The following is a 16,048-nucleotide window of genomic DNA, read 5'->3' as shown; positions in this document are numbered from 1 at the left end:
ACACCATCTCCAACAACGCCCAAGGCATCTGTCAGAGTGTTAACTGAAAAACACTTCCAGTAAGTCATAAACACTCAAAACAGGAAAAGTGAAACAATCTATTCCAGTACAAGTTCAATGCTTATTAGTTTTCCTGTCTACCTGCTTTATGTTTTGTTACTGTTTATATTTTTATACGTAACAGTTTAGCTAGCTTAGACTATATTTTTAGTTAAGTGACGATATCTATATACTTGAAGTTCTATATTTGAAATGTGAATCAAAACTCATGGTCAAGATAGTATTTTAATTTTTTGAGCTGAGATTGCTTTTTCATGATCAAACCAAACTTGAAATTATTACTGATTGAGAAACAAAGAAGTGTGACTAGCACTTTTAATTTTCAAAATCACAGGGCAGTGCTACTACTAAATCCATGGGTACTAGATTTTGCTTTTGAAACTCCAAGTGAGCTCTTGATTGTTAAGATAACATTGGTATTTACTTTGGAAGATAATCGCCAATTTTGTATTTTCTAACTGCCTTGAATGTATAGCAAATATTTCACATACTGTGAATGTATATGTAGAACTAAGGGGTCCTCGTTGTAGTCTTTGTTCTACCAAAGACTGATGGGACAGCCTATAATATTTAGAAACCTAGTTTTCTTCTGAGAAAAGTGAAGATTTGAATAATGCCAATATACTGCGAAGGGATGTCTTTATAAGTAGCTTGTTATTTGCAATAACAATGTCAAGAAAAGGAGTTCCTGTCATGGCTCAGCAGAAATGAATCTGACTTGTATCCATGAGGATGTGGGTTTGATCCCTGGCCTCGCTCCATGAGTTAAGCATCCAGCGTTGCCGTGAGCTGTGGCGTAGGTCCCAGACATGGCTTGGATCTGGCATTGCTGTGACTGTGGTGTAGGCTAGCAGCTATAGCTCTGATTGGACCCCTGGCCTGGGGACTTCCATATGCCATCAGTGTGGCCCTAAAAGACAAAATTTTTTAAAATGTCAAGAAAATATTAAAGTGTGGAATTCCCGCAGTGCACGACAGGATTTGTGGCATCTCTGCAGTGCTGAGATACAGGTTCGATCCCTAGCCCAGCACAGTAGCTTAAGGATCCCACATTGCCACAGCTGCAGCATAGGTCACAAAAAAGCTCTTGACAGTGTACTTTGGGTAAATATATTTGTCCAGGAAAATTAATTGTTGGATTTTTGTTGCTGTTGTATTTTTAGGGTCCCACTGTTGGCATATGTAAGTTCTCAGGCTAGGGGCTCAAATCTGAGCTGTAGCTGCCGGCCCACACCACAGCCACAGCAACGTGGGATCCAAGCTGCATCTGCAACCTGCACCACACAGCTCATAGCCATGCCGGATCCTTTAACCCACTGAGAAAGGCCAGGGATCAAACCCACGTCCTCACGGACGCTAGTTGGGTTCAATACCACTGAGCCACGATGGGAACTCCCAATTGTTGGATTCTTGATCTACACAAAAACAATTTGCTCACACAAAAGGGACTGATAGGAAAATGACAGCCCACAGGGGTTTAGAGGACAAAATGAAGAGCAGAAGTTCAAGAAAAGAGAAATATTTCCAAAATGCTGACCCTTATTTGGTAATGTAGTTGAAATAAAAGAATTTCTCAATTTCTCAATTTTTAAACTAAATTGGCAGTTGGCAAAGTACTAGTGATCTTTAGAAGGCCTCTGACCTACTTCTGAGGAAGAGGACCGTGAGGCATCCACTACTGTGGTGTGGCTAGAACTCCGAGGACGGTAAGGACAGCTCCTCCCCGTGTAACCTCCCGCCACAGTGTCAGACAGGCTTCTGGCCCGTCCTCTTTCTACTCCACCCCAGGACAGCTCAGCAAAGGCACAACCATGTGTTTGGGATTTAACTGCCATGTGATGAACACATTTTTTCTTTCTTTGCTGAAAGTGTCTCTATTTTGAAAACATTTCATTTAAAATGATTTTTGACTTTGGAAATGCTCCGTACCACTCTTCTGTTTCTTTAGATACATGTTGAAAATGACCTTATTTCTCATTTCCCATTTAAAATAATAGTAACAATCTTTTTTTTTTTTGCCACTTATTTGGATGTTTTGACATACACCTTTCTGGAAGGGGAGGGACTGTCCTCCCAGGGCTAGCCAGTTGTTAGAGATAGCAACATGCTATTTTATATGAAATCTAACCAATCCAGACTGCTGCCTCCTCGGTCTGGCCCATACACACCAGGAGGCAGTATTTCTCTGCTTTAATCATCCCAGGGCCAGGGGCCTAGCAACCAGAGAGCACCTTGATAGCCCTGATGGCCTTCAGGACAGACTGCCTCCACCCTCAACATGGCACCTTGGCATATTGAGTATTTAAGCTGAAGGAATTTGAGAAAACAGCAGGAGCAGGAAGATCATTTTAATCCCCTCCCCACCTCAGCCTTCTTCCTCCAAACAGGCCATAACACCCTCAGGTGAAAGGTATCTTCCGTGTACCCAGAGGAAAGAAGCAACCTTTTGTCTGAAGACAAATGGATGCCGGGAAGGACCCAAACACACTTGCCTTGCTGCTGCCTCCCGTTTCCTACAGGTACGTTGTCCTCCTTCACCTGTCATAGTTCTCTCTTGCTGCCACTCTTCAAGCAACTAGCTTACAAATATACAGATCTAACAGTTTCCCTTGGGTTTTCACATTTTATGAAGGCTCTGGTGGCCCATGAAACTTAAATAAATGTGTGTGCCTTTCTCCTGTGAATCGGTTTTTGTCACAAGGTTAATTTTCACACCCAACCGAGGACCCTTAGTGGGTCAAGGAAATCCCGTTTTCCTTCCTGCAGCTCAAAGCCTGCTGAAAGTATTCAAATGAGCCAGTTCTAAACTGCCCTGCCCCGCCTTGCCTGTCCCAGGGAAATGCCAGTAAAGCCTGCGGGCTGGCTCTACTTCCTTCCCTTGCTCCTGCTTCCGGATTCTGTCCAAAACCTGGTGTTTCATATGTGGTCCTCTGTGTAGCCACTCAGTCACCTTTATGAATTAAAACTTACAAAACAAACAGGAAAGCAGACGTGCTTTTCTCTTTGTTAATATTTTGTTCTTTTGTAATATGTTTCTAAGTTGGCACATTAGATGAAATGAACAGTATGTCCATTTTAAAGTGTGCTTTTTAGAATAATTAACTGAAAAGAGCATCTCTCATTGAAAGGTCATTTTTGGAAAGGTCTTTTTGAATTACTATACTTACTGTATGGCAGTATCCTTTGACCTTGACAAACAGCTTGACTCAGCAGCTTGCCTACCGGGGAACCAAGACTCACAAGATATGTTTCACATGCGAAACTGCCAGAATTGTTTCAACACAATCATCCTGCACAAGGTACTGGTATTTTGATGGCACTGAAATTTGATATGGAGTGGTTAAGAATTAGAATGTGAAAATCCATCAATAAAATTGAGAACCTGGATATTCTCTTTTCTCCTCTGCTTGCAGTCAGAGAGAGAAGGAAGGAAGAAGGTGGGAGAGAGTGGATGGGAGAGAAGAAAATAAAAGGAAAAGAGATAAGGAAAAAGAACCAGAATTCTTTGCTTTCTTTGATTCCACCAAGAGCTCCAATTTGCCCAGGATTGAAAAGAAGATTTGATGCAGGCACAATTAGCCTTCTATTCCCTGTAAGAGCCAAGAGCGGTTGTACTTGAATGCCCTACCTGATCTGAACAAATGTCACTGCCTCCTCCCCCCTGGCCTCCAACTCCAAGCCGGGCCAGGGTTTGAACCCTTGTCCTCATGGATATTAATCAGGTTCATTACCTCTGAGCCACTACAGGAACTCCCTAAACTATGTTTAATATTTGAATTGAGATAGAGCTGCAAAAGCAATCAAAATGGTTCAAAATATTATTTTACATTTTTAAGCTTCAAAAAATTTTTTTAAAAGTGGACGCACATATATTGTTGGCTTAAAATCTTTTTATTCTTTTAAAGTTATGCTGCTCAGGGTAAAATAATACAAAATCACACAGCAGAAAATTAAAAGTCCTCTTCCCTCTCCTAGTGTTACTTCCTGGTTATGGTTTCTTGTATAAAATTCCAGCAATTTCCTTGACATAAGGAATCAGAGGTATGTGTATGTTGCTAAAAGGCAAACTTTTAAGAATTTATTTGAGCAAATATCGATCAGAATCCAGTAGCACCAAAACCAAAGTGGTTAGAAGTGTTCCAAGGACAGGAGGCAAGGGAAGAGTTTATATAAAGTGCAGAAGCAAAAAAAGGAAATTATTTGATTGGCTCTAACTTAACACCTAGATGACTGTGTGATTGGTTGCCCTTAACATGTTAATTTTGTACGTTGAGTCACTTACAGGCTTACATACACTAAGATCCACCAGTCTGAAGGTCTCCTTGTTAATTAACAACGTATTTAACACCAATAGGGCTATGGTGTCCAGGATTATCTAGAACATGCTCTTCCCACGTGACAATATATTTTGTCTGTATCAGGGTATTTTGTAGTAGTCACACTGTACTCCACATACCACTCTAAGTTCTTATTGATGAATATGTGATTTTCTGGAGATTTCCCCCCCCCGCTATCAAAAATTATGCCATTAGTATCTGAACATATATATGTATTTTTTTTTTAGGGCCACACCCGTGGCATATTGAGGTTTACCATAGCCATAGCAACACAGGATCCGAGCCACATCTGCAACCTACACCACAGCTCACGGCAATGCCAGATCCCTAACCCACTGAGTAAGGCCATGGATTGAACCTGCATCCTCATGAATACTAGTCAGATTCATTTCCATTGAGCCACAGCAGGAACTCCTATGTGCTTTTACCAGGATGAAGTAGTTCAACTCAGAGAGATATTGCAAAATTTTCTTCTAAAAATGTTTTCCTGTCAAGGATCTTACCAATAGTGAATGAGAGGACTGATTTTCCTTACTACACGGGGGCTTATCAAATTCTGTAATTATTGTTCCTCCAAAGGTGAAAATCACATCTAATTTTAAGAACTTGGTTCTTACATAGTAAAGTTGATATTTTTTCATTTTTTTTTTTTAAGAGTAACCTTGTTTTGGGAGTTCCCCTTGTGGCTCAGCAATAAGAGTATCATGAGGACCCACCAGTATCCATGAGGATGTGGGTTTGATCCCTGGCCTTGATCAGTGGGTTAAGGATCAAGCATTGCCAATGGCTGTGGTGTAGGCTGCAGTTGAAGCTCTGATTCAACCCCTAGCCTGGGAACTTCCATATGCCACAGGTGCAACCCTAAAAATAAAAAAGATTATTTTGTTTCTTCTGCATATTATTTATTATGTGGCATTCAGCGTTGATTATCATGATCATATTTTTAAAGTACATCAGTCACTAGGAGCTACAACTTCATCCATCCACTGAGTCTCATTGCTTTTATGCAGCCATAGAGCCTCATAAACTTCTGGCAAATAATTATTTTATAAGAGTTTTTTTTTTTTTTTGTCTTTTTGGGGCTGCACCTGTGGCATATGGAGGTTCCCAGGCTAGGGGTCTATCGGAGCTATAGTAGCCGCTGGCCTACACCACAGCCACGGGAATGCCAGATCTGAGCCTTGTCTTCGACCTATACCACAGGTTACCCCAATGCTGGATCCTGAACCCACTGAGTGGGGCCAGGGATCAAACCTGTGTCCTCATGGCTACCAGTCAGATTTGTTTCTACTGAGCCACAAGAAGAACTATAAGAGGTATCATTTGAATAAAATTCTAGTAGTTTTTTCATGGGAAGCCTAATCCTTGGTAGCAGGAAAGAACCAACCACTCCCAGTTTGGCCATCTACAAGTTGTCGACCTTAGACTAGTTATTTACATTCTCTGAGTTTGTTCCCTCAGTGTGGAAGGCCATCTGTTGAAAAGATTAGAGAAAATACACAGAAGTCAGCTAGCACAGTGCTTGTCATAAAAGCAGTAGGCACTTGGCAGATGATGACCATAATTTATCAGAAGCCTTTAGATATTTTCCAGAGGATTCCCTCCCATAGGTGATTATTTTAAATTTGAAATCTAAAACTGGTTTTAAAATTTTTGGTTTGAGGAATAGGATAGGTAGAATGTATTTATTTATTTTTTTTACTTAAAAGGGGTAAGTATGTTTAATTTGTGAAAACTACAAATTACCTAATTCTGGTACAATGTGCTATCACATGGATGCACACATATGATCAGAAAAAAATTAATACCTTCAGGGGTCTCAGTGGGTATGTAGGTCTCAGTAGGGGTCTCAGGCCTGATGCCTAATATGTTATATTTGCAATTAGACCCAATAACATTTCAACATATTTTGTTAATACAACTTTTTTTTTACATATTAGCTTCCAATCATTTCATTACAAGCATATAGTTGATAACAAACTTTATTATTTATTTATTTTCAGCCACATCTGTGGCATGTGGGAGTTCCCTAGGCCAGGAATCAAACCATGCCAAAGCTGTTACCAGGGCCATAGCAGTGATAAAGCAGATCCTTAACAACTGAGCCACAAGGGAACTCTGATAACAAACTTTAGAAGGTAGCACACATATTGGGAGTTCCCATTGTGGCGCAGTGGAAACGAATCCTACTAGGAACCATGAGGTTGCAGGTTCGATCCCTGGCCTCCCTCAGTGGGTTAAGGACCCAGCATTGCCAGGAACTGTGGTGTAGTGTAGCTCACAGACACGGCTCGGATCTGGCGTTGCTGTGGCTGTGGCTGGCGGCTACAGCTCCAATTAGACCCCTAGCCTGGGAACCTCCATATACCGAGGGTGCAGCCCTAAAAAGGCGGAAAAAAAAAAAAAGAAGGTAGCACATATAATTTTTATTAAAATATATTACTTCTTCCACACTAACTTGCTAATCCTAGATTATAGCTATAGGGGCAGAATGGGTTTGGGTTAATATACAATTATATGATTTCTAAGGAATAAATAATTCTGAATGATTTTATTTTTCTCTAATAGGTTTTAATTAAGAGCCAGAGGTAGAAGAAATTTCTAGGTTAATCATTTTCTGAAAGTAGGGAAAGAAAACACTACAACTTAATATGCAGTATACAAATGTTTTAAAAAATTGAGCAGCCAAAATATATACACTTTTTGCCTACTATAGAAAACTTTAATCTTTAAGCAGCAAGAGTTGATTTCAGGGACAAATAATTTAGTGATGTCTGGTCCTGATGGATGGTAGGAGCTAGCCTGGGTAAAATTGTTAGTCACTTCTTTAAAACTTTTCATAAATGAGAACATCCAACTGTTATTATTTAATACCTAATTATATGCTTATATACAACTTTAATTTTTTTCCGTGTGAGCAAATGAGCTTAGAGTAGGTTCCATAAATAGAACTGGCGTGAAGACCTCAATGGCTTTGATTGCAAGCTTGTGCGTTGCACCATTACACAATACTGCCCTCCTATAAAGTGTTTCTGAGATGAAGTAACATCATGGCACATAGAAGCACTTCCCTTTTCTTCTTTTTACTTCACAATAGCATCTGACCATGGGTGTCTGCCAACTACTGAGAATTTTCTGACCATGGGGCACAGGTGATCAAAGGGCACTTAATCTTTTATACATACTTTCAAAATGTATCATGTATGGCTTAAAGGAGAAACTGATATTCAAAGAAAGAAAGCTTGGATAGGCTACTAGAAATTTGCACCTAGTATCTGAAAGAAAAGCTGACTTGCACCTCTAAAAATCTGAGGTGTCCTGGCCTCCTTCACAACACCATGGGGAGCTTCACATTTGCAGCAGCAGAGGGCAGTAGGATAACAGCATCCATCCCCTGAGCCTCAACAATAAGGTCTCTAGGTCCTTGAAGACTTTTGGGTCCAGCAAACAGAACTAATTAGTCACATGCTAGCTCCTTTATGTCACCAGAAGAGAGTCAGTCAGCTTTTCCTTCAGATAAAAAATGTGGATTAAGATGATAAAAACAGAATATACAAATAATGTCGCTGGTTTGTAATTGGTTTATAGATTCTATGTCTTTGAAGTATGACTTTAAAAAATTTTGCTTCCTGATAAAAACTGATTTAAAAGTAACTTTAACTGAGTCACTTTGCAGTACAGTAGAAACTGCCACAACATTGTAAATCGATTATACATTAATTTTTTTTAGAGTGACCTTTTGTACCCCTGCAAGTAACAAAATTTAATTTTGTAGGTATTTTAGCGATGAGAAAAATGGCGGATGGGAAAGTAAGTGATCATCTCCTCCCTATGGGTGATTGTTTTATATAGTCTTGCTAGGTAAGATGAATACTTTTTTTTTTTTTTTTTTTTTTTGTCTTTTTGCTATTTCTTTGGGCCGTTCCCGCGGCATATGGAGGTTCCCAGGCTAGGGGTCCAATCGGAGCTGTAGCCGCCAGCCCACGCCAGAGCCACAGCAACGCCAGATCCGAGCCATGTCTGCAACCTACACCACAGCTCATGGCAACGCCGGATCGTTAACCCACTGAGCAAGGGCAGGGACCGAACCCGCAACCTCATGGTTCCTAGTCGGATTCGTTAACCACTGCGCCACGACGGGAACTCCTGAATACTTTTTTTTTTAAATGTAGTGTCTATTATACTCGTAAAATAGAGAGAGAGGGAGATAGAGAGGGTGAACCGGGGGATTGCTGATAATGTGAGGGGGCATGGAAGTTGGTGGGAGATGGGAGCTGGTTGAGGCTGGAAAGGTGGACAGGAATCAGCCATGAGGGGTCTTCTGAGCTATGCTAAGGAACACATGCTTAAACCTTTAGGTGGGATGAAGATGGTCAGATTAGTATTTTAAAATCTGTGGAGAAGAGTTAGGGAGTCTTGGAGCCCAGAGGTAGGAAAACCAGCTAGAAGGCTGTCACTGTTATCTAGAGCAAAGATGATGATGTCTTGAACCAGAGAAATATTAGGGGTGGAGAGAAGAGGACAGAATTAGGAATTATTAATGGATTGCTCAGAGGTGACAGGGGCAAGGGAAAACAAGGAAACTAATGTGACACCAGGTTTCATGCAGCATCATCTGCTCCTGAGAAAGGGGCACAGGTGGGAAGTCGGTCTGGGGGACTCTTGAGTATGTTGTATCTGAGGTGCCTGTGTGGTACCCAGACAGGTGTTTATTGGAGTTTTTGTTTTGTTTTGTATTGTTTTTTTAAGCCATATGATTTGGAAGCTCATGAGAGAGAGGCAGGCAGTGTCATGAATAAAAAATGGCAATAATAATCACACCAAGTGTGCCCAAGAGTTTGAGAAGACAGCCTCTGGAGCCAGACTCCCTGAGCTTGGGCATCTACGTCCATCACTGACTTGTAAGCTTGGGCAAGTTACATAACTTCTCTGTGCCTTAGCTGCCTCATCGGTTGCAAGAATTAAGTAAGTTGATGTATATAAAGCTTTTGGATCAGTACTTGGTACATAGGAAACGCCACATGCTTGTCTGTCATACTGTTGTTACTTTCATTTTAACTCTCGTTTATGGGATACGTGCTCTGAGTCAAACCTGTGCAAAGAGCTTATGGGCAGTTTCTCATGAAGCTCCAGAAGACCCTGGGAGAGTAATACTATTATTATCTAAAGACACTCAGACCTTAGGGAGGCTGGGGAACTTTCCCAAAGTAATCTGCTGGGAAATTAAGGGCAGAGCCAGGGTGCAGACTCCAGTCTGAAGGACAACAGGAGTCTAAGCCCATTTAGACATTTGAAACCTCGAGTGGGAGTGAGACCACCCCGGGAAGAGCATGCCAAGGAAGGGGGCCAGGGAGCACCAACCTTCCTCGGCGGTGGGGATGAGGGTAGAGCAAAGCAACCGACAATGCGCAGTGCAGGAGGCTGGGGAGATGGAGCTCAGCCACGTTCAGTGAGGGAAGGTCTTCCCTTTCGATCTGCTCTTACTGGCCCTCCTCTTTCTCTACCTCTAATATGGAGATTTTATATTTTACGCTTCTCTGCATGAGAAAGAAAATAACAGGCCCATGTGTCTTTCCTACACCAGAGGCATCACATTCTCTAGCAGATTTAATGTACGATGAAGGAACTTAAAACTTGGAACCTCAGAGTTGCTCATCTAGGTTGGGTTCTAAGACTGCTCTCCTTCCCTGAGGCAGCACTGGAGGGCTTAGTTATCAGATCTGCTTCCGTGCCTCCATAAGTGTTCCTCCAGGGTCTCCTAGCCTGGATTCTCTGTCTTTGCCTGGAGCCCCCTGGGATTTAGTCTGTGTATCTGTATTTTGTTCAGGCTGCTACAACCAGGTATCAGAGACAGGATGGCTTAAACAACAGAAATGTGTTTTCCTACAGCTCTGAAAGCTAGAAGCCCAAGAAACCAAGGTTGGTTTCTTCTGAGGGCCGTAAGAGATGGATCTGTTCTGTTCCGAGCCTCTCTTTGGTTGGTAGATGGTGGTCTTCTCTCTGTACCTCCCATCTGTCCCTGTCTGTGTGTACATTTCCTCTCCTTATCATGACACCAATCGCACTGGAAGCCTCTGCCCGCAAGGACTGCATTTTTACTTAATTAAATCTGTAAAGATCTTGTCTCCAAATAAGGTCCTATTTTGAAGTTTGGGGGTAGGACTTCAACATATGAATTTGGAGGGGTCATAATTCAGCCCATAACAATATCAATACCCTAATGATGTTTATCTTGATGGTTAAAGGCTTTGGCTTTGTTGAATCTACTACAGAAATACAAGAAACCCATTCTACCTCACAATTTTGTGGCGTCAACCAAGGAAGTAAATTTTCTCTTGATATCCTTCCTTCTCCTGGTCCTAAGACTCTTCCTTCCCCTCGTCATAAGAATCTTACCAAGGAAATTTCCTCTTCTCTTGATAAGGAATAAATATTTGCACTCAGTTTTAAAGTTAAAAACCATAGGTAAACCTACTCATCCAACCAACTCTGTCTCCCATGGTCAGCATCCTTTAAGGAATGGGAAAACCATGACTACCAGAGACCAACATCACTGGGTATTAAGTACAGTCACTTTTCTAGGTTCTGCAGGGAAAATTCAGGTTAGAAAAATGGTCCTGACCTCAAGATATAATTTCATGCTATCGGTCTTAATTTTTTAACATCATGGAGGCTTTGGGAATTTCATGAAAGCTAGAACTTCTCTTCCTAGAGATATTTAACTAAGAGTATAAGCAAAATTATGTATACAACTTATTTCATAGCATTGAGATCAAACTACTTTTTATAAAGAATTGTGCCTTTTCCATTATTTTTTTGAATGCAAAATGAATTTCAGATAATATTCTTAAAAATAATAGGAAGAAGGAAAGAAATAAATCCAAAGTGTGCCAATTAAAAAAAAAGAAAAATGTTTGGGTGTTTCTTTGTAGCAAGTTAAGGACCCAGCATTATCCCTGCAGTGACTCAGGTCATTGCTGTGGTGTGGCTTTGAATGTCCACATGCCTTGGGCACAGTCAAAAACAAAAACAAAAAACACCACCAAAACCAAAAAAACTTTGATTTCGCTAAAAAATAAATTTCAGGGAGAAGGCATCTCTCCCTTTGTCTTGAATTAGAAGCTAAAATTACCAAGTGGTCCTTTGCCAGAGAGCACGTGCACTTTCCTATAGATTTTCTGTTTTGATGGTAATGCACACAGAAAACCTTGGCCCATAACAGTATGTCATCGCAAATATAATCAGTTCATGTTCCCAGATGACAGTGAGCTTGTGACAAGGGAACACCAAAGTATTCCAAGACCATCTGAATTGAATTTATGTCCTTTCATTTCTAGTGGCTTCACATGACTGAGTTTCATCTTCAGCAAGAGGATGCTGTTGATGTTAGCAAAGGAAGGATTAAGAACCCATGTTTCAATTTTCAGGTTGTCTGAGCAAAAGTGCTTTAAAGAGTCATGTGGAGTTTTTAAGTTGTCTGCATAATTCTGTATCACAGATCTGTAAAAGAGAAGTTCATATTCCGCTTTCATTTCATGAGAAAACATTTTGAAAGGCCAGGATTCAAGGCCCCGGCATCAACAAAGTTGATACCTTGCTGCAGATAAGCGGGACCACACAAAACGATGGGTCATAGAACTTACTGCATAAAGCTACTCTCTCTAAGATGTGTTACCAAGCACCACAGGCGTTCTCTCTGCTCATAAAGTGCCCAGCGAGTTTTATTTGCAGGAGAAACTTTCCAGCATTTCAATGATATTGGTGGATTTGAAATTTCAAAGAGAACTTGCTAAATAGGAATTCATTTTTGAAGGCATCAGCGGGCTGCTTAAAGAAGTTTCCAAACCCTTCATCACATGCCTCAAAATATTATTTTTAAAAAGTAAGCCATCATGGAATAATTTCATTTTTTTAAAGGTACCAATTTAATCCACCTTCTCTGTTCCCAACTACACACGAACTTGACTGTCTTACAGTTTTTACCAATTATCTTGTGGCTATTTTAAGAACAGGCTGCTGCATCAGGGCACACCAAATTTTGGTGAGGTCTTGCCTTTTCCCCTCTAGCCTTTTTTTCTTGAAAAAGATATACTCTACCTTATTTTTGGCTTCATGCTCCTTCCATCAACAAGAATGTTGTCATGCAAAAAGCACTGGGGTTGGCACAACATTGTAAATCAATTATACTTCAATTAAAAAAAAAACTGCTGGGGTTTTGGTGTCTTATCACACACCAGGGATGGCAAAGCCCAAGGATATTTGCTATTTCTTCTTTATTATTTTCTTTGACATTTTCTCACCCAAACCAATCCTGAAGTAAAGACAGATGCTCATCATGACAATGGCAGGACATATATTTTAAAATTTCTGCCAGTGGAAAGCTGTTCTAGCAAATGACAACACTGATGAGAGTATACAGTGTACAGCTGCAGGAGTGGCCACACCAGACGGAAAAATAATGTGTGCCACGAAACTTCAGAAAAGCATATAAAAATGATTTCTGTGTACACGAGTGTGCAAATCTTCCGCGTGTGTATGTGTTTTTTTTTTTTTTTTTTTTTTTTTAGGGCCTTACCCACAGCATACGGAGGTTCCCAGGCTAAGGGTTGAATCCGAGCTGTAGCTTCTGGCCTACACCCCAGCCACAGCAACATCAGATCCGAGCCACATCTGCGACATACACCACAGCTCATGGCCATGCCAGATCCTTAACCCACTGAGCAAGGCCAGGGATCAAACCCGCGTCCATGTGGATACTAGTCAGATTTGTTTCCACTGAGCCACAATAGGAACGTCCCGTGTGTGCGTGTGTGTGCGCGCGCGCGTGTGTGTGTGTGTGTGTGTGCGCGCGCACACACACGCACATATCCACATGCCTGATCCACAGACCTCCCTCTGATGTCCCCCATGGACAGCAAGAGCCCTGACATTAAGAAGTGGCCAGTAGCTTCAACCAAAGCCAAAACTCAATATGATGACAAAGATAGATATGAGCCCAGTGGTGGGAGAGACGCACTTTCCCGGTGGCCTCAGCAAAGGCCTCACAGGGGCCCAGTGAGAAAACACTGAAGCTGCAACTCAAAGACTGAGTAGTAGCTTATTTGATTAAGAAGAGGAGAAAGGACATTGCAGATTAAACAGAAAAGGGAGATGCTATGATCCGGGAAATGTGGGTGGTGTGGACGCTTCTAAGACGTCTGTTGGAAGTTTCAGCTATAAAGACAGCACAGACTTCCCAGGCTGGAATTTTAACTCTGCTTTTCTATGTGACCCTGAACAAGTTACTTCATCTCTTTTTGCCTCAGTTTCCTCATTTTTAATGTGAGGAAGGCAGTTTGGGGTCAACTTGTGTCAGGATCTCATGTGTGTACAAACAGGATCTCTTTCATCTCCATTTGCCACACCAAATACATGAATGCCCTATAAACGTGGGCACAGGGGAAAAAGGTGGGTACAGGAGTTCCCTGGTGGCTCAGTGGGTTAAGGATCCGGCATTGTCATTGCTATGGCTTGGGTCTCTGCTGTGGCATGGGCTTGATCCCTCATCCAGGAACTTCTGCATGCCATGGGCATGGCCAAAACAAAACAAAAACGGATACGGCCACCCTCCTCTTTGTTTAGGGTAAATAATAACAATAATAGTAATCATTCTAGCAGAAGGCATGTAATGAGCCTCTCCTCTGTTCTAGGTATCCCATTAAGTCTTTTGCACTTACCATGATGTGTTGCCTCAGGACACCTGAGGTAGAAGCTGTCATTATGTCCATGATGAGGAAACTGAGGACGAAGCAGGTTAGGAGACAGCGGAGATTTCTCTGAAAGCAGCCACAGAGCCAGCCCTTAAGTCAGGTTCTCTCCTCTCCTCTGCTTAAATTTCCTCTGGTGGCTGGTCTTCAGTCATATCCAGTGGGGCCCCACACCTGAATTCACCCTCTCTGGCCAGCATCTCAGATCGATGCCTGCTTTGGTGGCTGGTCGTATTATAGACATATTTTTTTACTTCTTTCCAGGAGGAGGTTCCTTCTCCAATCATCCTCCTGACTGCACACACCTTAGTCTCTGTGACACATTGTCTCGCTGGAGCTGACACTGTGCTTCAGAGAGGAGCCAGGCCTGCAGGCCCCTGTTTGTCTGGGAAATGGAATTCGATGCATTAGTCAGCTATTGTCAGGCCCAAGAAAAACACTTTCTCCTGGAACGTCCTAGAAATGAGTGCCCCTGTTATCTGTGAGTGGCTGAAATTTTGTCAGCCCAAAGCTGTGACTGCCCTGGGGCTCACTTGCATGTTCAGGAAACTGAGCACAGGGAGGACAGAGACAGGGAGAAAGAAAAAGGAACATCAAAAAATAAAACAGACTTTTTAATAAGTGCTCAGAGAGAGGCGGCAAGGTGCCTCTCCTGGGGGGTATACAAATGCATGTGGGGTTTCTTTCCATTCCTTCTGAGGGATTTTTGTCTACAGTCAACAGAGCAGCCTGTTCTGCCTGAGGGAAATGATTCCCGCTGGATCTACTGAAGTAACTGTTGACATTTTTTAATCTCCTCCCTCTCATCATTCCCTGTCAAATTACCTTACTCATCTGGCTCAAGGTTATAGGAGAAGTATCTTAGTTGATGTCCTAGTCTATTTGGGCTGTTAAGACAAAATACCGCAGACCAGGTAGCTTATAAGCAACATAAATTGGGAGTTTCTGTTGTGGCTCAGCGGTAAAAACCCGACTAGTATCCAGGAAGGCCTGGGTTCGATCCCTGGCTCTGCTTGGTGGGTTAAGGATCTGGCGTTGCTGTGAGCTGTGGTGTAGGTCACAGATGTGGCTCGGATCCCATGTTGCTGTGGCTGTCGTGTAGGCCAGCAGCTGCAGCTCCATTTTGACCCCTAGCCTGAGAACTTCCATAGGCCACAGCTGTGGCCCTAAAAAGACACACACACACAGAGAACAAAAACAGAAATTGCTCACAGTTCAGAGGTTGGGAAGTCCAAGATCAGGGCACCAGTGTGGGTATGTTTTGGTGAGAGCTCTCTTCCAGAATCGCAGCCAGCCCTTCCCTCCGCGTCTGCATCATGGGAAGGAGCCAGTGAGCTCTCCAGAGCCTCTTTTATCAGAACACTAATTCCATTCCCAAGGGCTCCACCCTCATGACCTAAGCACCACCCAAAGGCCCCACCTCCTGATACCTTCCTTTGCGGGAGTTAGGATTTCAACATATGATTTTGAGGGAGACACAAACATTCAAGCCATGGCCATTCATTTCTGCCATTTTAATTAAATGAGTTGATTCTGTGAAGTACCTTGGTAGAGTAAAAAGGGAATAGAAGCAGAAGATTAAACTCTGGACCTGCTGACCTGCCTTCTCACCCCACCACTCTCAAGAAGATTTGGGTTAAGGTTGCCGTTGTCCACAGCCCCATAACCCCCCTGGACTCCCTTCTGAGCCTAATTTAAAAGTACTATCTCCTGCTCCCTGCCACACACAGTGGAGGTAATCTTTCCTCCCAAGGTAGTTTTGTAGAAAGTCATACAAACACAGCATTGTAAATCATTTACACTGCAATATAAAATAGTTTTTTTTTAATATAAGGAAAATTTTTTATTTTTTGTCTTTTTAAGGCCGCACCCTGGGCATATGGAATTTCCCAGGCTGGGGGGTGC

The 16,048-nt window shown here is 42.1% G+C and overlaps 1 long non-coding RNA gene across 2 annotated transcripts in view; it reads right to left on the bottom strand.

Moving 5' to 3' along the window:
- LOC106506801 overlaps window positions 1–15,490 on the bottom strand; it is a 37,225-nt gene extending 21,735 nt beyond the window's left edge. Inside the window, exons 1-3 of one of the 2 annotated variants that reach the window (XR_002340281.1) lie at window positions 15,356–15,490; window positions 14,114–14,528; window positions 3,228–3,379 (exon numbers count right to left, since the gene is read on the bottom strand). This is a non-coding gene — a long non-coding RNA (uncharacterized LOC106506801). The remainder of the gene's footprint in view (window positions 1–3,227; window positions 3,380–14,113; window positions 14,529–15,355) is intronic. The other variant, XR_001302361.2, reaches the window with a different exon arrangement.

This window comes from Sus scrofa, chromosome 18 (genome assembly GCF_000003025.6).
Source record: "Sus scrofa isolate TJ Tabasco breed Duroc chromosome 18, Sscrofa11.1, whole genome shotgun sequence".
Classification (NCBI taxonomy): Eukaryota; Metazoa; Chordata; class Mammalia; order Artiodactyla; family Suidae; genus Sus; species Sus scrofa.
The sequence above is the reverse complement of the archived record's forward strand: the minus strand, read 5'-3'. Positions and strand labels throughout refer to the sequence as shown.